This window comes from Anopheles gambiae, chromosome 2, assembly GCF_943734735.2.
Source record: "Anopheles gambiae chromosome 2, idAnoGambNW_F1_1, whole genome shotgun sequence".
Classification (NCBI taxonomy): Eukaryota; Metazoa; Arthropoda; class Insecta; order Diptera; family Culicidae; genus Anopheles; species Anopheles gambiae.
The window spans coordinates 93,097,218-93,120,714 of NC_064601.1; the positions used below are offsets into that span (position 1 = coordinate 93,097,218).

The window sequence follows — 23,497 nt, forward strand, 5'->3', positions numbered from 1 at the left end:
CACCGGTCTTATGTACGATGTGCCAGCTGAGCCCATCGTACCCTCCCTCCGTGTGGCACTGGTGCTAGTTTTAGTCGTAGCGCCGAAAAGCTATTAGTAGATGAACCCCATTTTCTACCGTGCTTCGGTTCGATGCGTATCAATTTAGCAACTCCTCTGTTCGGTGCTTTCGAACACGCCGGGCTGATTGGAAGGAATCGGTGTGCGAGCCCCGATACACCATCGATACACATACAACACACGAGTGACGTGGAATTATTGATGGTAGTAATTGGAATGGGTGTTTTGGAGCTTCGGGCGTTCGCACTGGAGGACCCTTTCGTTGTTTTTTTTTTGCTTGCTCCAATGCTCGGCAGTTTGTGTGCAATTCCTGGGTAGAGATTGGGCTTGGGGAGACAACACTACAATGATTAATTATTTAATCTTAAAGTACACATGTACGACAGGGAATTATGATGTACGTTCGGATTTGGCGTGTGAAAGGCTTTAAGCTAAACTTCTTGCAGATGACACCCTGAAGGCGCTGTGAGGTTTCGCCATTCTTTGTGCGTATGGGCATCAATATCTAATCGATGGTTTTATGTCTTTCATACTACTGTTGGAGAAGAGAGATAGAGCAGAAAAAAAGACCTCAACCAAAGCGGAACTTTGGCGTAGTAATCCCACATACATCAAGCAGCACGCAATCCTTGCCGCACCATTAGTAACACAGGTACATCAGTTACGCCCCCGGCGTACGGCACCACACCACCACACCGGCCATCATGACTAGCACGGTGGCAGGCAAAAAGCCGGCAAGGCACACCTTCGATTACCGAAAGCGATAAATAATTCGACCCAGAAAACGTGCCCACGAATAATGCACCACCATTAACGGTTGAGCCCTGGGAATCCTGGGGGACGAGCGTGTCCGGGGAGATCGGGAAATCTATTCCGATTTCACGCCCCGCGATATGGTGTGAAAAGGAGGGGGAAGGTATAGCTCAAACACTGACAGCAGCTAACAATCGACCTGCAAAAAAAAAACAACAACACAGGCACACTGTCCTGTCAAAACAGATTTCACCGGTGCCGTTGCTGCTGGTGTGATGCGACGGCTACGGTGGCCAGGAAAATATATCGAAAAATCAAAAGAAAAGAACATAACAAGCCCCCCTCTTCGCCTTATCTCTGACACAGGGGCAAAGCGCGAAAGAATGGTGAAGAAAAAGGAAGAAACTAAACAAGACGCCTCAGCTCAGGGCCGGTTGTAAGTAAATCTTTTCCTGCTCATCGTGATAACGGACGAGCGAAGAAAATTTATGGCTGGCTCGCCGCACTGCTCTTCTGTGTTTTTTTTTTTCTATCCCTCTCTCTCTCTCTCTCTCTGTCTCTATCTTTGCTGCATTGCGTCGCCCCAAAGCACCCTTGGATGGTGTACAAAACTTTCTTTCGATCAAAACCCCACTGCCACGTGCGATATATATCGAGAGCGCGCGGAAAAATGAAAGACGTATTGGCAGCAGAAAAGGCAAAAGAAAAAAGAGCGACGTGGTGTGGCACGTTGCGTGCCCGGAAGTCAGAAAATAGAAGATCAAATAGTGTAAGAAAAGGTGCCGATAAAAATACGCACGCGGAGTGGGAAAACACAACACAAGCTTCCACAGCGGAAAAGCTGCACCACACAAGCACAAATCGATCGATAAATGTCTATAAATTTGCACCAAAGTGAAAATAAAACCCGCCCAACAGCAGAGGCTGCGAGGTGCGAGATTTGGGCGACGTACGAGGGGGGGGGGGGGGGGGGGGGGAGCGCAGAAAAAAAGGGATGATAATTGAATAAATCAACGCATAAGCCCGCGCTGGGACTAACGCACATATCCCTGAGGCCTAACAGAGGGAAAAGCTTTTTCACGGCGGAGGAAAAAAACGAACCACCCAAATCCACACCCGTATTCTCAACCCGTTCGTCGCGTGGCGCTGAGGAAAAATGTAAAACAGTATTACGATTCAATTACACGTGAATTAAGTGAGGCATTAATTACGCATTCAATTGGACGTGACTGATAGAATCTGGGCCGCGATTGTTGGAATGTTTTTGTGGGAGAGAGGGGGTAGGGGGGGGGGAGTTTCTATAATGAACGGGATTGGTGGAAAAGTGCCAAGGATGCGCGCAGGGTGGTGGTATGCAAATCCTGTGGAACGCACACACGAGTAGCTTGAGCGGAACGAGCCCAGGGACAGTGATTGATCGATCCGAGGGTTTGTTTTTTTTGGCAAACCGTGAGTATTATCGGTTGGTTTTGGGTGGCAAAAGGCACTCGGCAATCTGTCATCGATTGTGTATCAGAGCCTTAAATGAAGGGAATTAAAATCAATAACCATCAAACAAGGGACAGTTTAATTTTGGTAAACTGAGCTGATAATTGTAGTCTATTGAATTGTTTTTTTTTTTCAAACTTAAATGTGTTACAATTACCCGTCATTGAAATGTATCACACTGTAATTTCCGAACCGTAACCGAAGTACAGTGACCTGCAAAATAAGTGCATCCTTGATTCATTTTAGATTTTTTGTTTGCCACTTAAACATAAAACTCTGCTCTTTTTCTCTTTTTATTCTATTTAAGTGCTTCTTTTCGAGCAACATCAAAACATCACAGCTCTATTATGCCATCAATATTTTTCTATTTTGTCGGTCACTGTAAATTATTAATGAAGACCAATGTATGTGATTTGGCAAGTTTTGAAACTGGTACCAGATAAAATAGAAAAAAAACAAGAAAAGATTCATCTATATTCCACGAAACACATCAAAATTCTATGGTCGAAGAACATTGGGTTACAGTGCCCTCCCCGACCTTAATTGACATTCATACGAATTTCATTGGGAACTTCTCCAGCACCTACCCCTTTTATAAACGGTGCAAAACAGGTTCACATACTCGCCCACACTCTTGCAAACCGCTTCTGCTAATAGTTGATTGATTGGACTTTGCAAGTAATTGAGGAGAAGTGGTCCTACATCATGCAAGCACTCACTCGACCCACAAGACCCAGCAAACCCAGCAGAACCATTAAAACAAGTACCCGGAGCGATTGTTCTCACTCAAAGTACCCGGTAAAAGCATCTCCCCCGGCAAGAAGGTAAGCCACGTTCGAGCAATTCATTAGTTTCATTACAGTCTGGAAATGGAAAACTTCCCCAAAAATCTAATCTCAAGTGGGAACAACGAAAAGAGCTCCATCATCCCGAACCCGGGGACTCCAAACGTGCCATCTCACCGCGCTACCCCCCCCCCCCCCCTACATACTAGACGCGAAAGTTTGGTGACTTTCATTTCTCCGAGGTTAGCAGCCAAACTACTCAACTCTAGAGGGCCAGCTGGTAGTCACCCTTCAAAACCAAAACCGAAAGGGGCGTCATAAAACCATGGGTGCCCCGAAATCGGGTGACGATTTCAATGGCTTTTCCTCGTGCGCCGACCACCACAACCCCCCGGTGGAAAAACATTTACACTACTGGCAAAACATGTTCACACCGAAAACTCGACGGGGAAGGCACAGGCTCTTCTTCTTCGTCGGCTGCTTTTCACTCGCTTGTGCAAGCATATACACACACACACACACACACACACACATTCGCACAGAGCGCGGAAAACTGTAAGTAAAAGGGCTTCATTAAATTTGAATAATAATTCAACCAGCATGCTCGAAACACCCATTCCTGAGCTTTGTATGCGAGGGAGCGCTCCGCGCGCTAGGCAAAACCCGAACTGTGCGCAACCCCGTACAGTGGCGCACCGCTTTTCGGCTGGGATTTTGATAACTTCACAACAAACCAGCGGGAATAGAGGGAGACTGGGGGGTTTTCCAGCTTCGGGAAAGTGAGCTAGAGAAAATTGTTTCCACTCGCACATTTCCTTACAATACCCACCCACCCTTGACGCGATGTTCGACGACAATCGGAACATTTACAAGAGATTCCACGTTCCGTTGTGAGTGGCGTGTGGTGGTTGCAGTGTAGTGTGTGTGTACCAAGGGAGATGAAGGGAGTGCCCTTTTCCACCAACTATTTTGGAAGTTGGAGAGCTGAGCTTGAGGGTGATTTCATTTAGTTAAATTTTCCAACACCAGCCGGCATGAGCGTGTTTTGGGAGAGCGTTCGAGCTGCTGTATCCGTCCGGATTCTATGATTGTGTGTTTGCGTTTCGAGCGAAGCGTTAAACTACATACGATAGTACTTTGTAAAGCTACCATACCGTACGCTCCTCTTACTGTAGTAGTGCGACATGATTGAGCCGTTTTCCGAAATGGAAAAGCACTTGGCAACACAGTACGGCTCCCACTCGATTAGTTGGAACCGGTGGTTGTTCGTTTGTCGCCGAGATTCTACCGTCCAAGCGAGAAGTTGGATGGATGGCGCAATTCGATTCACTTATGTATACGGCGAAGATGATGATGATGCCTTTTCAATCAGCTCTTCAATTGACCGTCATTTGGAGTAATTGAAAGAGTGTACCTATTTACCTACAGCTACTAGCAACAGCCGAACATTTTAACGAAGATCTTAACCGCAACCAAAGGAATCCAGCGAATCGTGCTGGTACGATTGTTCTTCTTAGAGTGTAATATACAGCTAGTGTAATCCAACTAACTTCAGGGCCATTACCAGAACTTCAACTTTTTTATGCAAAATTGTATTTAGTTGGATTTTCTTCAACGTTAAGTTTTAATGTACGGAATTTTGTATTTCTTACTTAAAACTCTACATAGATTAGGATTTTTATAAGCTTAACTTGTAAAAATGATTTCTTTTATCTAGATTTGTTCAAAATTGCATCCAATAAACGTAATATTTGAATATCCTACAGCAAAAGTGGGCCAATTAAACGACTTCCTCTCTATTTCCAGTACCTCCAGTGCCTCTGCTCCAGCCAGATCATCTTATTCCTTGTCTAATTCTTCCCTGCCTAAGCATCCACCGCCCAAGAATGGCACAGTTTTTTCCCACTAACGAAGAATTGTCATTTAAATGTCTTCCATGAATGCTGCCGACACTTGCCACAGATACCAGACCGACGGAAAGACAAGTAAAGAGATAAACTTATTGCACCATAACACGCCCCTCCGCCACTCCCGTGTCTCCAGTCGGTAGGTTTTGCCAACCCCACGTTGCCATCAAATTTATGCACGGAGGAAAAGCTCCCCCGACAACTTGCTTCTTCTTGCTGGAGAATATTACATGGCAAGCGTTTAAAGCAATTTGGCAAATGAATAGAACACAATTTGCAGCTAAATCTGACACTTAAATTGAAACCAGCACACCAGCAAGAGTACAGGCAGAGCCATTTGTGCAGACAAGTTGTGCCCACCAAGCACTAACTGAATTATGAAACGCTGGAAGATTCGGTGGAAAAAGCTGGAGTGAAGTGGATTATATCGTGCGCTTCCGGATGGTACGCAACCTCCGGATAGTTTTGGCGTGCGAAAACTGTACTGGAGGAGCTTTTCAAAATTTTGGCTTGCTTCTTGTTCTTCCCATACGGACCGTAAGTCAACTGTAACTCGGGCCAAACCTTACAGAAATTGGTCCTGCAAAAAATATTCACTCCCTCTATTGGTTGTACGTTGTCCTTTCAAGTCACGAAATCGTCGTCGCGCGTACGAAGTTTTGTGCGTTGAAAAATGACTCATTAAAAACTCTTCCTCCCTTACCGTTACACCCCAACCCAACCCAAACACGTGCTCGGATCGTCTGTCATGTTGGGGGGTGGCGCTTTTTTTTCTTAATTTTTGCCTGAAAAATGGCAACCATCAGCGAAGGCTCTTCCACGGTTGGGGAAGACGTCATCCTCTGCTGTTCGTCCGTTTGTACGCAATTTTCCTGTCATCGGACGCCGAGGTGGTTGGTGCTGATGCTTTAGGACACAATGGCCACCGGGACGACGAGGTGTGTGTGTGTGTGTATGTGTGTGTAGGCTTGCAAGACGACACCCATAAAACATGACAGATGGCGAATTATGGAAAGAACTTTGCGCGGTAAGCATGACAGATCGACGACGGGGACAACAACGCACCATCATTTCGGAGACGATTTCAGGTTCACCGCCTACGATCGTCATTTGTGGGGAGGAGCTGTTTCTTTCCTCCTTTTTTAAGACATTACTTTTTTACTTGGTTACATCACACACACACACATACATTGTTAGGTTGGGAGTCTTACGAGTTCGTTACTTTTTTGCCACAGCAGAGCAGTGGCGGCACTGCAAATGAAACCGATACGAGCATCCGCCACCTTGCTAGGAATGAAGCTCCTTTTTTAGGACTTTTCTGGATAACATCAGTCATCGCAGCGCAGCAAGGGGAGCATCATTAAAGGCTGGAGCGTCGCAAGGAAAGACAACAAAAAAACAGAAGAACTCACCAAACAGATGCCACCGGCATCCCAGACGGATAGAGATAATTAATCTAGATACATAATGTTTTACTGACGATTTGCGGTGCTCATTTTTTGCTTCTTCCCACGAACGTCAGACTTTAGTCACCCTTGGGGACGGTACATGAATTTTTACGTACTCCCAAACCAAGTATCAGGCACTTTGCCGAGACTTAGGTGACCTTTCGCTAGAGTAAACATAGCGCTTTAAATCATTCCTCTTTCAGGGATCTTGTCTAAGTCCATGAAGCTTGCATAAAGTCTTTAAAAAGCACCAGCCAACAGCAACGGAACGATGGCCACAAAACACACAGCTAAAGCAAGCCATTCTTCGCACATAATCATTTCCGTGCTGCTACGACCATCAAGCATGAACCATTCCGGGCTAACAAATCAAGAACGCTCAAGGCTCAAGCGTTTGCGATGTGTCAAAAGATGACAGCTATAAATGTGGGCAGCAAAAGCACACAGAGACACAAACAAAAAAAACCTTCCATCCGCACGCTACAATCGTAATGTCTCGGGAATCACTCACATGAAGGAAGTGGTGTTTGATGTGTGCTAGCGCCAAGCGTCAAAGAGAGCAGCAGTAGAGCACAGGTGGCTGGCCTAAGGAGCAGCTGGAAAAGAGAAGCAAACCCACCGAAGAACCCTTTTTGAAAGCCAAGCGCAATGGGCAATTTCCCGCAGCAAAGGTGAGACTTGTCAACCCATCCCTCTTAAGCGTGTTTGCCTCTTCGCTTTTTTCGCTACGGTCAGCGCACATCGAGTGACGGTGAACCGGGTGTGGTGGCTTCGTTTTGATGCCACCAAACTTTCCTTGCAGCCTGCCAGGGCCGGCCATCTTCGTGGAGCGAGAAGTGGTGGAAAAATAAGCTACTTAAGGTACACGGTTGGTTACCGGTAGAAGATTCATGCCTTGGTAAGTGCTTTTTTATCCCTTGCGGAAGGTGAATTTGTGCTCTCCCACTTCTCCAAGGTTCAGAACGCTCCCACCGAAGTGTTTCGGCAGTCTAGCATTCGTTTCGTTCCAAAGCTGGCGGAAAACATTCGTACAAAAAAAGAAAAAAATTAAGACATTTATGCTATGCGTGTCCCAAGGGCGAACGTGGCGGGGTCGCTCAAGTCTTAGTCCATTATGAATGCTGCCCGGGATTGCTGGATTAACCTCCAAGAAAAAAAACCCCGTCCAAAAGAATCATAAATCGCATGCTCTCGCTCCCCCTCCCGATTGGCTTAGCACACGCTAAGCTTCATTAGAGAAGAATAACTTCACTGCTTGTGGGTTGCTGGAACTACTTCTTCTGCCGCTTCTGTTTGTGGGGACGACCCTACACCCTTGGCGCTGAGTCGAAACAGTGAATGTTCGTCACCGCTCCCGGTCGTTTTTTGTTTGTCCTACGGGATATATTGGTGAAACGCCAGTTGATTGGATTGAGAAGAACTTACCTAAAAATAGACAGAGAAGAGAAGAGAAGAAAGAGGCAATCAATATTTCGGTGCGTTGGTTAGCAAATGGAAAACTTCAGCAAAAGGGAAAAAGGTATTCATCTGCCGAGACAGCAGCAGCAACGTGGAAAATGTAATCAAAACATAATGTTATATTTGATGACACACACACAGCCAGAGCGTGCATGTGTAGCTCCGACGACTTTACGCTGGAATCACATTAGATGGATTGGATGATAGTCGCACCAGCCAGGAAGAGGCACGAGTTTTGTGACCCCATTCCAGATGAGGAAGCACAAATATCATCCGCGTATCTTGCACGTTGACACGCGCCCTCAGCATCCAACTGTTCCCGCGACGATGACAGTACGAACACAGCACAGCCGCGGATCATACGGAGATCGTACATTCAAGATGCGAAAAAAATAACGCACATACACACACACACACGGCGCGACAAATCTGGAGAGCAAAAAGTGCGAAACGCAGATAAGCGCACCATGGTACTAGGTCCCGAAATAGCCCGAAAGAAGCCAAACATACAAAATAAAAAAAGGTCACGCTTCGTTAACTCTTCAATGCCACTGCCTCCTGCTCCCTGGTGTGTGCGCTCGTATGTGGTGCGGTTTTCGATTGTACGTCACGATCCGGCCACGTATCAAATCTACTTCTTCTTCTTCTTCTTCTTCTTTTTTGCATGCCTTCACAATAAAACAAAACCCCTGAGATGAGAGATGCTGCCGCTCGAAAAAGATGCGACTAAAATCAACATCTGCAATATGAGGCCACTGTTTCGGTTTTGATTTCGTTCTTCTCTTACTTTTTGGAATGGTTTGTTTAGTAGGGAAAGCTCCACCTTGCCCCCAAACGAAGTGCGGCCTAATGCTGATGATACTGCCATCTGTGCGCCCTTTTGCGTTATGCTTAACAACAACAAAAAAACGCGATACCCCATGAATCATCGCTCTGTTCGTTACTCCATGTTTCACTTCTAGCACCGTGGTGGTTTGAGGATGGGGGTGGACCGAGTAGCATGAATTTGAAATCATCATAAATGTCACGCCCCATACTGACAGCGGGAAATGGTGTGCAAGAGCGAAGGGATGAAGCGAAGGTGGTCGACTGTAGTTGAAATATTTCTCGAAATACCTTCGCGGGATGTTTCGCTTTTCGCTTTGTGCAAACGGCAAGCCGAAAAATTTCCATTCCCGCCGTGAGATTTCGCATGTCCAACTCTGATGTGTTTGTTTGTGTTTGAATGGGTATGGCTTTAAATTTTATAACATGTTCGCAAAATAGCAATGTTCCCATCTCCACGATAACTTTGGAGCTCACAATGACAGGTGTCAAAAAGTTGCTGCTGAGCCACACATGCACACAGACGCATGGTTGTGTGCTCTGGCTGTCAGTGTGCACAAAGAAGCTTTCGGTGAGTTAAAGCCATCTGACAGCATCACACACAACCAGAAGCTTCTTAAAGAGCGGGAACGTACGACAACCGAATTCACCTTTTAACTCCATACCTTCTCCAATCCTCCATACTGCCATTGATGTACGCCAAATGTCAACGTGTACGAAGAGAACGTTTTTTTTTGCAAATGGAGCCAAATCAAACGATTTTTAATGCAGCTTTCGATATGCGAAAAGCGGCAACAGAGAACAAAAGTGTCGCTCGCGCAAAAAGCCGGGCAGAGTGGGAAGCCTTATGAATGTTAAAATGTGTCGCTGACGAACGACGACGATGATGACATTCATGGCATGGCATCGTTCCCCCACAATCCCGCACGCTGGAAGAAGCTTGGAGAGACACAATCTGACAGGCCCGCGGAACGAGGCCTGGCTAATGGGCATTCGAAGTATGGGCGTCCTGCATATGCTTTTAACTCGCTGCTCGGGTTCGGTGAACCATTTGCACATCTGAACATACTGAAATCTTGTGATTGAATCTTAATAATGTGTTTCTCCATTCTTTTTTAGGAGGCGGTTTTGATAGAGCACGGGATACTTCAACGGACGCAGATGGTCCAGATGTTGCAGTTGTTGCTACTGCTGAGTTCTAGATGTCCAGATGTTGTCTTACTCAGGGAAGAATGAGGACGAGGAATTATGTTTCGAGGCTTTCGAAGGATTAGTCACCTCTAAATGGAGGATTTAAAATACCAAGATTCTCATGAATATATGAGCCACCCAGGCATGACTGAATAATGAAAAATCTAATTTCAAAGTCCTCCAAAATCTCCAAAAAAGGTACATCTAATACTTTCCGCTTTCTAGTTTGATCCTAAGATTAAGAGCTGCTATAAATTGCATCCCAAATAATGCAATCAATAGCAAACACAAAGCAGAAGCTCTTCCCTGCAATCCAAAAAAATCCAATTAGCTGCCCACAGCAGACTCCAGCCCTGCTGTAATCGTAATTGTGTGGTTCTTTAAATTCTTCCATTACTATCATTGCCAGATCATAAACATTCACTGCACCGCATTGTTGTTATCGGCTGCTTTCACGAAACGAAACGAGTGGATAGAAGATGAGAGAGTGGGAGAACTCCTAGTAATTACTGTGTGAAACACTGTGCAATCTATTTGTCTCGAGACGCTTCCACTGCATCATCCTGCACTTCACGCCGGGGATCAATTACCCGTATAAGGGGGGCCTCCATCTTTCGTGCTTCACTTTTCCAAACCCTTCCGAATGTGGAAATTTTCCATCGACCACCACCAGCACAGACCCGGCCGGACCGCCGCCCTCAATCGTTACGCCCTGCTTTCTAGCTTCTTCGTGCCCTCGACTTTGGCCGTCTGGTGCACGAAAAACGTCATGGCCGTTAATTTTCTCCCAACTGCACCCCGTTGCACTACTGCGCCACTGATCGGGGGCCGGAGGGAAGTTTGGATGAAAAAGAAGCGGCCACAGGAACTTACTGAACCGTGGCTGCATTACTTTCGAGCGAGAGCCTTTGCCGGGGGGAGGGCGTTCAGGTTTGAGGCCATATTTCACGCGAGCGAAAACGTCGAACGTTCGCGAGCCAGTGAAAACTGATCACAATAAAAGTAAAACAATAAAAACTCTAGCACGCTCCATCACATGGCGTCCATGGCGGAGGCGGGTCGTCACTGTGTGGAAAAAGTGCAATCGGTGCAACGGTTGAATTTACGGCTAGTTCTCAGGAACCTTTCTAACCCATCGCCACAAGCCCCGGGCAAACGAGACAGGCTAGTAATTAACGGATTTGATGCGGGGAAAAAGGAGGCAAGAAATTCAGCGAAAGGTTTGCTCCACTTCGAAGACGTCCAAAGGCTGCAGTCTTCTCTGCAGGTCGTCGTTTGCGGAAATGCCTTAAATTAATGTGCAAAACCCCGTGCGCTGTTGCACAGCTACTCCAAACCGAAGACGCCCCCGAGAGGGAGAGGGGAGACGAAACCAATTTCGATACTTGCAATTTACGATCGAGCAGCAGCCTTTTTGGCCCCACGATCCACAGTTGGGGACTGTGCCGGAGACAAAGGTCAATGAGCCGTAGGATTTGAGGAGGGTTCACATCTAGATTTTTTTTTTGTGGGAAGGAAACTCAAAAGCAACTTAATGGGATCAATCTATTGGACGATGGACGAACGTTGGACGGTTGTTTCCGGTTGCAGGATGAAGTGGTCAATTAAAAACTAGAAAGTAGTGGCAGACTTTCGTCTCCAGGTTAATGGTAGGTTAGAAGTTGACGGCAAAGTGAAACTTTGCTCGATGAACAGAAATGTAGACATTCTTAGAAGTAATACAACATGCTTATGAGTCGAAATGTTTAGCGTTTCTATCTCACCTATTCAGGATGAAATGAAACACACTTCAAATGAACACTCCCTTCCTGGAATGGCTCTGCTGATCTTGATTTGAGCACCAAAGATGAATGTAATCAATAAACATCAAAATCACTTCATCGATGAAAGTCAACACACGGCAGCAAATCACGGACGGTTCGACCCGTTTGCATACATGCGGCCTTACACAAACGTGCATTTCCGTGCATTGTTCACATTCCTCTTCCACAGCTGGTGCCTTCTAATCGGTGCATTACTACCACCGGCACTGGCAAAACTGTATCGCCTGGACAAACTGGACTGCTTTCTTCAACCTGGCCCGGGAACTGCACTGACCGTACGCTCCCAGGAGTTTTCTCCCGCTCTTCCAGGGCGGGCTATTAAACTGTCGAATTCGGAGTACACGCAAAACCAATTACGTGGCAGAAGGTCTTTCGCGCGCTTCAGTTCCTCCGGCTTCGCTCCACGCTCGGGTGAAGAAGTCCGGAATTTCTACACATCCGTTAGATGTGTAGAATTGACTGGCGCTCGCTCACGACCGCATAGAACCGGAAAGTGGACACAGACACACATACACAGAGGTTGGTTGAGTTCGTGATTTATGGTCACAGCAGCACCACCAACTCACTAGGGAGGGAAGCGAAGGCAGCGCCCGGGGGAGGAGACGGTACAACAGCCATCAATTGAACTGCCCTCACCCGTGCACACACATAGACACTGCTCGGTCTAACGAAGTGCGAAGCCATAAAGTGATCGAACAGCAGAGTAGCCAATTGGTATTAGTTGCAGCGAACGTTAGGTTAGTGAGAGCTTTCGCGCTAATGGAAGGCACACAATTTAAGCACGCTCGTTTGCTGCTGGCAGAGATTTAATCGCTGCCTCGTAATAATCAAAATGGCCAACGCAGAGATTTCAGTGAGAAATGTCTTTCGCAGGGAAATTGTGCATTTTATAACAATCAGGTTTATAGTCGGCCGAACTCGACATATCTTTAGAAGGTATTGGGAAGGGAATTGGAGTACGCAACGGTACATTAGCTACGGTACATAATTTGTATCGGGGTTTTTTTTTCTGGGAAATACTTGAAACCTCTTTTGTTTTTGCTCCAAAGATATCTCGGAACTTCGAAGTTATCCAACGATTCATCTGATCGTGGCAGGTGACTTTTTCCCTCACACACTGCTGCTCAGCTACACCCAAGATTCTTGGAAGGCAGTGGAGATGAGTTCCGATAATGTCCCATTACCTATGCTAATTAAAGATATTATCATTGGAATTGGCCATTTCGCTGCACGCTAACAATGGGATATTTACCCATTTTTTTGCTGATATGATATACGTTACAGATTCGACAAAACCAAGTCCCAAGAGTTATAGGCTGTGACTCGCCCATTCAAGCGATAGGCCACTTTGATTGCTTCTTCGCGATTGCATCTTTATCTAATCGTACTACTTGCGGGGTTGTAGATTTTATCGCTCTACTGCCGTTCACACACTCACACACACAACACTCGAAACTGGCTGCTTTACCGCAAAACCTTCTCGCGTGACCGCGACGACCAAACGCGACGCATGACAGAGCCTCCGCCGCAATCACGCAAACGTCAATCGTCACAGTGCCCACCGAAAGAAGAAGAATAAGTAAAAACCGCAGCCGAGACGGAAAAAGCATTTGCGGGAGCGACATGTGTGCTGCCCTTTTCCCGCACTTCCCGATGCTCAATGTCTAAGGTTTTACGATTACCGCCCACCAGCTTTTCGCTTCTCCGGAGCGCGCATCTCAAATGTCGTCCGGAATATTCTCCAGGAGGCAGGAGGAAAAAATAGCTAAAACGATTCATCGAAATATCTTGCCGGTCGCCGGTGACTGGAACGAACCGGATTCTAGACCACAATCGAATGGAACAGCCGAACCGAACCCGATGAAGAGTGTCCGGGCAGATCGACTTAGTTGGAGGTTGCATCAGTGGAGTGGCGGCAGGGTCATCGCGGAGACATCATGTGCTAAGATCATTAACAATCTGTACGGCAGCTTGGTTGGATATTTGTGTGCACATGTGTGTGTGTGGGTTGCACGAGAGAGGAGACGGTTTAATATCCGTGCGGAATGTATTCACGTTTCACCGATCTGTCTCCCCCTTTTGCCTAGGGTTTTAACCGCCGATGTCTCTGTGTGCGTTCGGGTAGAAGGTGACATCTTGGAGCCGAAGGGTGCAACGAGGTGCTGTGGGATGATGAGCGGGTCTGTGTGTGCAAGAACGCTTGCCCTCCGGGGGCTTCCGTTGGAGCCGATTCTCCAGAAACCCCTCCAACGAACCAAACGACAATAGCAACGACGAAAGAAGATTAATCTTCCCCATCGCAGCGAGAAGGTCTAGCAGAGGAACAAATGAATTCTTGGTTCGAAAAAAATAGATCATAGAACCACCATCACCAGAGCAGGCAGGAAGGAAGTGTGCGCCCCAAAACCAAACCACATCATCAAAAAAAAGCTCCAGAATTCGTCTTTTTCAAGGTTTTCTATCCACTTTTTTGTGTGTGCCGCCTGTCTCGGGTGCGACTGTTACTTCCAAACTCGGCTCTAATCACCCCGGGGACCGTTTTTCATCGTTTTGTGTTCTCTTGGTAGGGAGGGCGGGGGGGGAGGAACTTCCCACCCTTTGTGGGAAGAGAAGCCGGACGGAAAACGAACCTGCTGCAAAGAAAAGCCGATCATGAAGCCGAACGCTTCACGCGCGGACACTGGGGAGGGCGTTGGGATTTTCCTTCATTACAAAATGACGTTATACGTTCTTTTCTTCTTCTTCCTTACTTCCACGTGGGTTAAGTTTCTCCCACTCTTGCGGCAACCGACAGTTTCGTTTCGCAGCCACACAACTTGTGCCAAAAACCGTTGCTTGCAAAAAATCCCTCCTCCGAACGACGAATGGGATGTTTGATGGGACTCCACCCAACCGAAACAGACAGACAGGGCACACACAGACACGCACACACACACACACACTTACACCGACCGACCAGACCACAAAAGCTCCCCACGGACCATGACTGGTAAATCTTAAGACGATTGCGATTATTTGGCACTCTTGTTAGTGTGGTTAGCAGAAGTGGAAGACACGGGCAGCTGCAAGAAGCGACACACTAGGGACATGAATTCCCCATGTGAGTTGTTGAGAAGATTACGTGTGTTGGTGGTGGGCAAGTGTCTTGAAGGTGTAGCTTGTAGCCTACCAAGGTCATTTGAGGTTTATATCGCGTCCTATTAGATGGACATTTCCAGATGGAAAGAATGTGCCAGTTTGTATTCTTACTCCATCCAGAATGCTACCTCACAGTGGACAAGTAGGCTTAGGAGTTTTTGGCCTAAAGTGACAGCTCGGTACTGCTAAGCTGCCATTTTTTTGCGAGATGTTTACGAACATCTTCTTATCAGAAATGTCCGTCCAAAGAGACTTTGGGGGTGCGCGATTGCTATCAGGACGCAAATGTTACGATTGTGGGTCTATGTCAAAGCCCTTCTTGGAATTCGCCAAAATCTCGCATGACACTTTATTCCCCCGTATCGGAAGCTCATTTCGTACCATTCTTCCACGTCACAAAATAGAGAGATTATTCCATTTCCTTTCCCAATTCGCTGGCTCTCCTTTTCTTTGCTCGGGTGTACGGTCGCATCTGTAAAATTCATTACTACACACACGCGCACCACAGCCCCACAATATGCGCGACGGACGACCTCTTCCCAATGTCCGAGAGAGACACACAGCTTTATGTCGTCGGCACTCATCATCTCGGGGATCTGCCATTTCCCGTGCGGGGAAACATCAAACTCAACCGCCCGCAAAACGAATAGGCGGATGTAATTTAATTCCGATGAATAAATAGCAGTTGATTATACACCCGGGAGTATTTATTGATGCGGACTGGATCGATGCGAAGGGACTCGCTGATCGCGGAAGAACCCATAATTCTCGAACTTCCATACACACGTAAGTTTGACAAACGACAGAAATGAGACGAAAATTAATGGCCCAAGAACCAAAATGACGTTGATGAGGTTCACAAAAAAGAGTTTAAAACAGGAGAGGACTGCTCAAACAACAAGCGAAACCCTGCAAAATAAGCGCAGCATACATTTTATGCACACATTTTCACACGACACGATCGTTTACGCTTTTTTACTCCAAACCGGAACACATTAATTTGCACCAATTCATTAAAAATGCACCACACTCCCGGTTCCCGAACCCAGGCTACCCAGGCATGTCGCGGCTTGGACCCACCCTCGGTCCCGCGTACCACTAAACCACAAAAATGTGCTTCGGCAGCAAACGAATAAGAGATTAATGTGGAAATTAATTTAATATTTATGAAAGCAGCACGATTTCGCACAGCAATTCGTGTAGTGCAGAGCGCCCTTTGATGATCAATCAGCGGGCGAGAGTATGAAGGCCCCGTTTAGGGCCTCGGTACATTTGGCAGCACCCGCCAGCAATGTGTTGTAGCAATTAAATCGCATAAAAGATAAGCTTTCGGATACAAATTTCGGGCTGGAGGATGTACCGCTTCTTGTAGCAACTCCCTCAGGCTGCGCCAATAGTATACATAAACATAATGCATTACCATACCTAAGCCCGGGTAAAGAAGCAGCCCGTAAGCGTTCCGAAGTTCAATGCCATCAATTATGGATGCACTGGTTTTCAATGCACTGGTAAGGCCGAGGTGTACACTGTACGATGTACGGGGTTGTACATCAAATTCCGCTCTGGCCAGCGGACCAGATCTTCTGGCCAGCCAACTCGTTTCTCTATTTCCACAACCGTGCGCGGCATATGCAAACTAACATTCGCCTGACCGCACGACGAGAGAAGTGTTTTGCTTCTTTCTGTACACCGTTACCGAGATATGTCAACTGCGCTCAAGATTCCGTTATGTCCACCGCTTCGCTCAACCGAACCCACGGAGCGTCTTGGGAAGGAAATGACGATTAGACGCGTGGTCACTTTTGAAGCAATCAATAGAATAACGCACACACAAACACGCTCAGTCGTCGGTGCGTGACGACGTGAGATGCGTGGCTGGTACGTTTGCGGGTGCGCTTTTAATTAAAACGCAGAGCATAGAAACAGAGGGAAGAGAGAGAGTGAGAGCAACGAACTCTCCCGCTAGATATCCATCATCGGAGTAAGTACACAGACATTCTAAGCAGCGCACTTCCACACCGAAATGTCCAGATTTATCTACCAGACATTGAGCGACGTACAACCTCAAACTCCACGGCTGACGGACACTTTTAATTGCACCTACCGAGGGCCCTCTCGCACTTTCCTGCACCTTCTACCCATTCTCAAAAGCTTTGGAGCACCCAGACCTCGAAAGTCCAACGGGGGAAGACGAAGCTTCTAAAATGTGTTGCACGTTCTTCCACTCTTAATTATGCCACGCGGACGGACGAGAGGAACAGTTCCGGAGTTGCTCTTGCATCTTGGTGTTCCTCACACAGACACACACCGTCAATGCCGGATGTGCTTGACTGACTCGCACACTGCGAAACCCTGGGGTAGCGGAGACCGCGTGCCGGTACATCTGCCTCCGCGATACAGGGAAGAGGGAAGCGTTTTAAACGATCCAATGTTGATTATTGCCCCGGCCAATGAGTGGATGTGATCATCTTGAGAAAACGTGCAGTGTGCGTCTTTTGCGGTCCAGTGACTATCATTCTTATTTCGTTTGGATTTAGGTTCTTGTTTGAGTCTTTAGAGTCTTTTTCAGATTCTTCATCTCTTTTACGCACAAACGATCTAATTGAAGCATTGAATATCTTTAAACCGATGCTGGAATTGGGCGCATCCAAAAGTCTACAACTCAAATGCTCGAAAAAATGCTCATTCGACCACCCGGTGCGATCCAGAGAGTGTACTTCAGATTCATGCGCTCTAATACAATGCTGAAAATACCTTGATTGCTGGAGTTTGAAAGCGGTGAAAGCTTGATTTTATGCATTTAAACCCTCAAATAGCTCGCCCTAAAATCCCCAAAATCCCACGACGATGCTTACTCTTAACAGAAGTATCTTTCCGGCGTTGTCTGACACGCGGCACGTGGAGCTCGGGACTCGGACACACACCGGCGGGGTATAGCTCAGGGACCGGCTTTTTTGCGACCTGCAGATGGGCCTATACTATCTTGTTGGAGCTGCAGCAAAGACACACACACACACACACTGAAACGCACTAAAGCACTAGCAGAGAAAGCTTCGGCAACGCTGCTTTTCTCTTTGCTGCTCTCTCTCTCTCTCTCTCTCTCTCTTTCTTTCTCTCTTCGTTCACACTACGTTCTGCTTAACAACCGCTGCTTCTTCTAACAATGTTGCATCGAGCGGGGGAATGGATGTTGGCTGGGTGGATTTTCTATTTCCCACACATATATGCTTGCGCTTGCTCGCTCGCTCACCAATACCACTTTCAATAACTGCACACAAATACACACTCACACACACACACAGACAGAGGTGGATACACTGCAAAACGTGCACACGGTAACCGGTAAACGGAAGCGGTGGCTCCGAGGGGGCAGGGGCTTTGCTTCACACACGAAACGGCGCACAAACACACTCACAAATACACACTAACTTCCGGTGGAGCTTTAGCTTTGCTAAATTTTTTGCTACTAGAAAAGGGTGTGGGGGTAGAAACAGGCAAACAGTGGTCAAGAGGGGCGGGTGTTCAAAAGAGGTGGTAGGGAAAGTTAGTATCAAAATGCAGCAAACGTTTCTATTTATATCTGTTTAGGAAAATTGCACTAATTGCTCCTTTTTATCACAACAGGCGTTACAATCTACCGCGTGGCGTCCCACGTGAAACACGTGTGAGGATGGGAATGGGGTGGCTGGGTGGGTTCACCATTTCTACGAACGTGGATGCACTTTTTTTCTTCAGTCGTCTGCTTCACGAACCCGGCACAAAGAGACTAAGACTACGTACACACAACGACTATGCACTCCGGCAAAGGCATAAAACGAACACAATGGTACATTTATTTCCACCCCTCGCACAGACACACACACAGAGGGAACGTTCGTCGGGTTAGAAACACTAGCCAAAGGGAGAAGGATTGAAGAAGCCGAGACAGAGAGACAGAGTGATGGGAAAAAATGCAAAGAGATGATTCGACAAGATATAGGAAAGGAATGTGTTCCGGCGGATTGGATAGACGAAATGATCGAGGCACTTCCGGCAGTTCACGTACCGCAGCACACACAACACACCGGCACACACAATTACACACTCCACAGACACACACACACACACTAACCGGGCGCACAGTATTGGCAAGAAATTGGCAACCACATGGACGCAAAACATAACCAGCTAAATTAAACTAACAGGCGTATTATCATTTTATCGATTAGACAACGCCGGGCTGAGCTTCGGCAGTGTACTGACACGCGTGTCTGCCAGCAAACAAAAACCAGCTAAATACCAAGTACACCGCTTCGAAGCGTTGCCGGTCGCCCCAAGCGTTAGTTGCCACGTTTTGAACCGGGACGTGTACCGGGACACGCAACGGGAGAACGCAAAAGCTGTAGCGAAATAAGAAAAAAAAAACGCCCCACCCCTTACTGCACAATCCGACACAAATAGTGGTGGTTTGGTTCGACTGCTTCAAACGCGCGCACACTAACCGCTGGGGCACTACTTTCGCCGACCGGCAAGACGTCCACTGTAAGACTGGCCCCGACTTACTGAGCATGAGCCTACTTTGCCACGGTCCGGTGTGGCGCACGGCAATCTATGTGCATGGAGCGTGTGTTCGTGTGCATTCGTTGTGGAGGAATTGGGGGGGGGGGGGTTCTTTTTTCCGTCTGTGTTGCTACGGGAGATTCGGGAGCACGAGCGAACAGTAGGCGCGGGGTTGTAGAGGCGAAAGGCGACGGTTGCGATGGGAAAGCATGGAAAAAGTGGAAGCTCTGCGTGCGTCACACAAACCGGTGCGAGAGAGTGAGCGCACCATCCCTTCCCGAGAAGAAACGGGAGGGCTGGGAGGGGTCTTTGCCAACTTCCGGTGCACAGCCGCACACAGACAGGGCGCCGGCAGTCACACACACACACACACACGAGCAGGTTGTTGAGAATGCACTGACGCAACGGAGGCATTGGTTGCAATTGCAGAGAGCCACAAGGATGCATTTCCCAAGGCAGTGGTGGCGGATGGTTGTCCTTTCGCCGAGCACTCCTCACCGACGATGAGATGAGCAGTGTGTGTGTGTGTGTGTAAGTACAAATACAGGCGAAAGAGCACACACAGACACACACACACCAGTGCACGCAGGCGCATCCGTACGAGACACTGTACTGGGGATGGGTAGGGCCGTGAGTGTGCTGGAGATGAGCAGGGGAAACCGGAAGTGATTCCTTCAGAGGGAGTTCATCGTCCGATGGCAATTTCGACTGCTGGAGGATGTTGCTGGAGGTAGATGGCAAGGGTTCATAAAACCGATTTGTCAATTTGAAATTCAAAAACAGTCTAGACATACTTTTGGGAAGTTCGGAGCTGGAGCATGAGAAACAATTTGAATATATTTGGGTTTCAAAATATCTATGACCAAAACTTTGGAGATATTAAAATCCAAACAATATCTGCGATGAGAAGAGTCAACATTAATTGTTTTGCAAAGAACTGTTTATATTCCAAAACCACACAGGTTGGGCCAATTTCATGACCGGATAGACGAGAGCTCAGAAACAATAGTGAGTGACGGTCGAATTGCACATCCGCTCAGGCTGAAGTGGCACTCAGCCCAAAGATGAGTTCCTGAGTTCGTTGGAGCTTATTCCAAACGAGAACGGAACGGATCATCAGATCCAACTTCCACTATATAGCGGTGGATGAAACGAAAGATGAGCCATGTCTTGCAGCTTCTCTCCGCAATTACTGTTATCTCTATCTTCCTCTGCATCTCTCTCTCTCTATAGCATCGGATTCTATTCGAATTGAATGGATGGGATATGTCTCTCACGCAACGCGCAGTGGTAGTTGTTTTGCATTCCAGTTAGTCAAGTGTCACGTCACGTAGCCGATGACTAACGAGCAACAACAACAACAACGACGACGACTCCGCACTGCATTGCAATATATCAGCATACCCCCGCAATCGGCATTCCAGAAAGCGTACGGCAGGCCCCAAGAGGCCTAGATCAGCATGTCAACCATTACACTCTTGTGGATTTATATTCTCCGTTCTTTTGATTGCTTGCGAATTATCTGTACTTTTGCAGCAGCACCGTCTTTCGCTCAACTTTGCCCAAAGACCTTACAATACAAACACACACAGACATGCACATACACATGCACGAAAAACCGCATGAACCGGTTTGTGTCGGTTCAGTGGGATTTGTGATTGCAAATCGTCTTCTATCCACCGGCCTCTGCCCCACACAGCAACACACCCAACACTTTCATTGCATCCCTTTGCCCATAATACGAGGGGGTTGGGGAGGTTGTAGTTCTCTCTTCATTCTGTCTCCTTCTCTCGAACTCTTCCACCAAAAACACATACACCAGAGCACAGCACACGACACACACCGACAACAATCGGTGCCTTGTTGGCTCTCTGCCTCACGCACCCCGGAACGGGGGGGGGAGAGGGCGTCACACACTCTCTTCCATTGTGGTTTATAGCGCGTGCACACACACACACACACACAGTGCGTCCACGGTGCTGTCGTCATCCACCAAACTCACTCTCTAATGCAGACGGCACACAATCAGCGGCACAACTACCACGCGAAAGATCTCCAACACAGACAAGAGCACACGCATACACCCGCCTGAATCGTGCAACCCCTCGCTGCTTGTGGCCCCACCACTGCCGTGCGCACAACACACTGTGGAATGTGTAATGACCGGTTCATTGTAGCGGCGTCTCGGACACACAAAAACATACACACACACGTACGCCGCTAACTCTAGGCAAAGAGAAGATGACGAGGTAGAAAATAAAGGGACTCCGTTGCATTTGGGGGCTCTTGCAAACACACTGCGGGGAAAGGAACGGAATGCGTGCGTGTGTGTGTGTGTGTGTTGGTAAGAGTTTCCGGTTCTTTCGATTCACTTCCGGCACAATTAAGCTGCGGGGTTTGAAGGAAGGTACGAGCGAGAATTATCCGGCGCTGGAAGGGAATGGGGAAATATGCACCATTCCTCTTTCTCTATCTCTATCTCTCTCTCCCGCTAGGCCACTCCTAACGGGTTGGACCTTGAAAACAATTTCAAGACCTTCTGCTCTTCCAGTTTCCCAAAAACCTTCCAATACACACACGCACACATGCACAACACAGATGCATCACACCACTGAGGCGCAAGAGGCTTCGTTTTTTTTTTTTTGCTTCTTTACATTTGCTGCCAGTGTCCACGTCGACCGTTATTGCAAAAAAACAAAAAGAAAAACAGGCCCGAGAGCTCCACTAGCCGTCGTTCTAGTCACACGAGAACTGTCGATGTGTCAACTGCAGACCACTATTGCGCGAACACAGCCCTGTGCGAGGTGGGGGGGGGGAGGAAGAGGAAGAAACTTGCACTTGCACAAGGAACGGAGAGACGTACCGTACCCGTGTGTCTTTGGCGATTTGCACCCTTTCGGGGATGGAGAGGGTCGCGGTTGGATAAAAGGAGCGGCCGGTCTAGCACCGTTGCAAGTGTGCGTTTTTGTCGCGATTTTGGAATGCTAAAGAGATACACACACACACACACCGTGAATACCGACCGAGAGCGTGGGAGGAGGGTTTAGGCGAGTAGAACCACAGACTTGGTGCAGAAGAACCACAAACGTCGTCTTCGGTCGTCGATGCGTTTTTGGCGAACGTTCACGTCGGACTGTACCAAGGGCAAGTGTGGACGTGTGCTGGGACCCATCTTCAACCCTCTATTGGTAGCTCACACAGACACCCGTAATCGCTCTCTCGCTCTCTGTGTTCTCTCACCACTCAGAACAACCCCCGTCACTCACGAACCATTTTATCCCAACTGGAGCACAAAACCCTCCGGTTCGTGCTCCACCCCAAACTTTTCATCCCTTCAACGGGGTGTCATCGCAGCAGCTGGTGGTTGTGATGTTGTGGCACCACTCTCTCCCTCTCGCTTTCTCTCTCATCCGACTGCCTTATCGTTCGTCTGCGCTCGGTCACTCACGCGGCAGCGGCACACAACATCTGATCGGATATTTTCTCTCTTTCTTTGAGTGCTACAACCCTCTCGCGCATGAAGGTTTGGGGGTGGTTTTGATACTTTCCCGCAGACCGGCTAGCGGGAAATGACACACACCGCACCGCCACCACACAACTCCATTGCGAGAGATAAGTCGCCATGCTCGTGCGAGAGCCGCCGCTCTCCATGGAGCTCTCGAGCGATGCCGCCATGCCGGAACCAAAAATGGGGAGAGCTAAAATGGGCGTTAGATGGCGGCGATGGCTGCTGCCCATTGCTGTGCGAGTGAAAGAGAAGGAGATAGAGGGAGCGAGCGACCCGACAGGCAGGAAAACAACAACAGAGATTCGGGAGAGGATTCGCGGCTTGAAGGTGGTAGTGTAGTGTCCGCGGTTCGTTCACCGGTTTCTGCTTCCATAGGCGCATGCACACACACACACACACAGCGAACGAACGGGTGTTTCCCATATTTCGCGACGTCAGTGCGTCGTCGCGTGCGTCGTTGTGTGTATCGGCACTTGGCCCATCTTCTACCCTTCAGGATACCCTCCCAGGCATTTCCATTACCCTTCATTGCGACTCCACAGGCAAGGACGAATGCAGCCATACTTATACTTTA

At 47.9% G+C, this 23,497-nt stretch overlaps 1 protein-coding gene across 29 annotated transcripts in view; it reads right to left on the reverse strand.

Moving 5' to 3' along the window:
* Window positions 1-23,497, reverse strand: part of LOC1276638 (protein alan shepard) — a 203,991-nt gene that overhangs the window by 98,822 nt on the left and 81,672 nt on the right. The window contains exons 1-2 of one of the 29 annotated variants that reach the window (XM_061645415.1): window positions 22,481-22,589; window positions 17,732-18,342 (exon numbers count right to left, since the gene is read on the reverse strand). The exons of 22 other annotated variants lie outside the window; for them this stretch is intronic. The gene's annotated coding sequence lies outside the window, so the exon portion shown is untranslated. Of the gene's footprint in view, window positions 1-17,731; window positions 18,343-19,288; window positions 19,401-22,283; window positions 22,590-23,497 lie in introns of those variants that run through there. 6 more of the 29 variants (XM_061645410.1, XM_061645411.1, XM_061645414.1 and 3 more) reach the window with 6 other exon arrangements.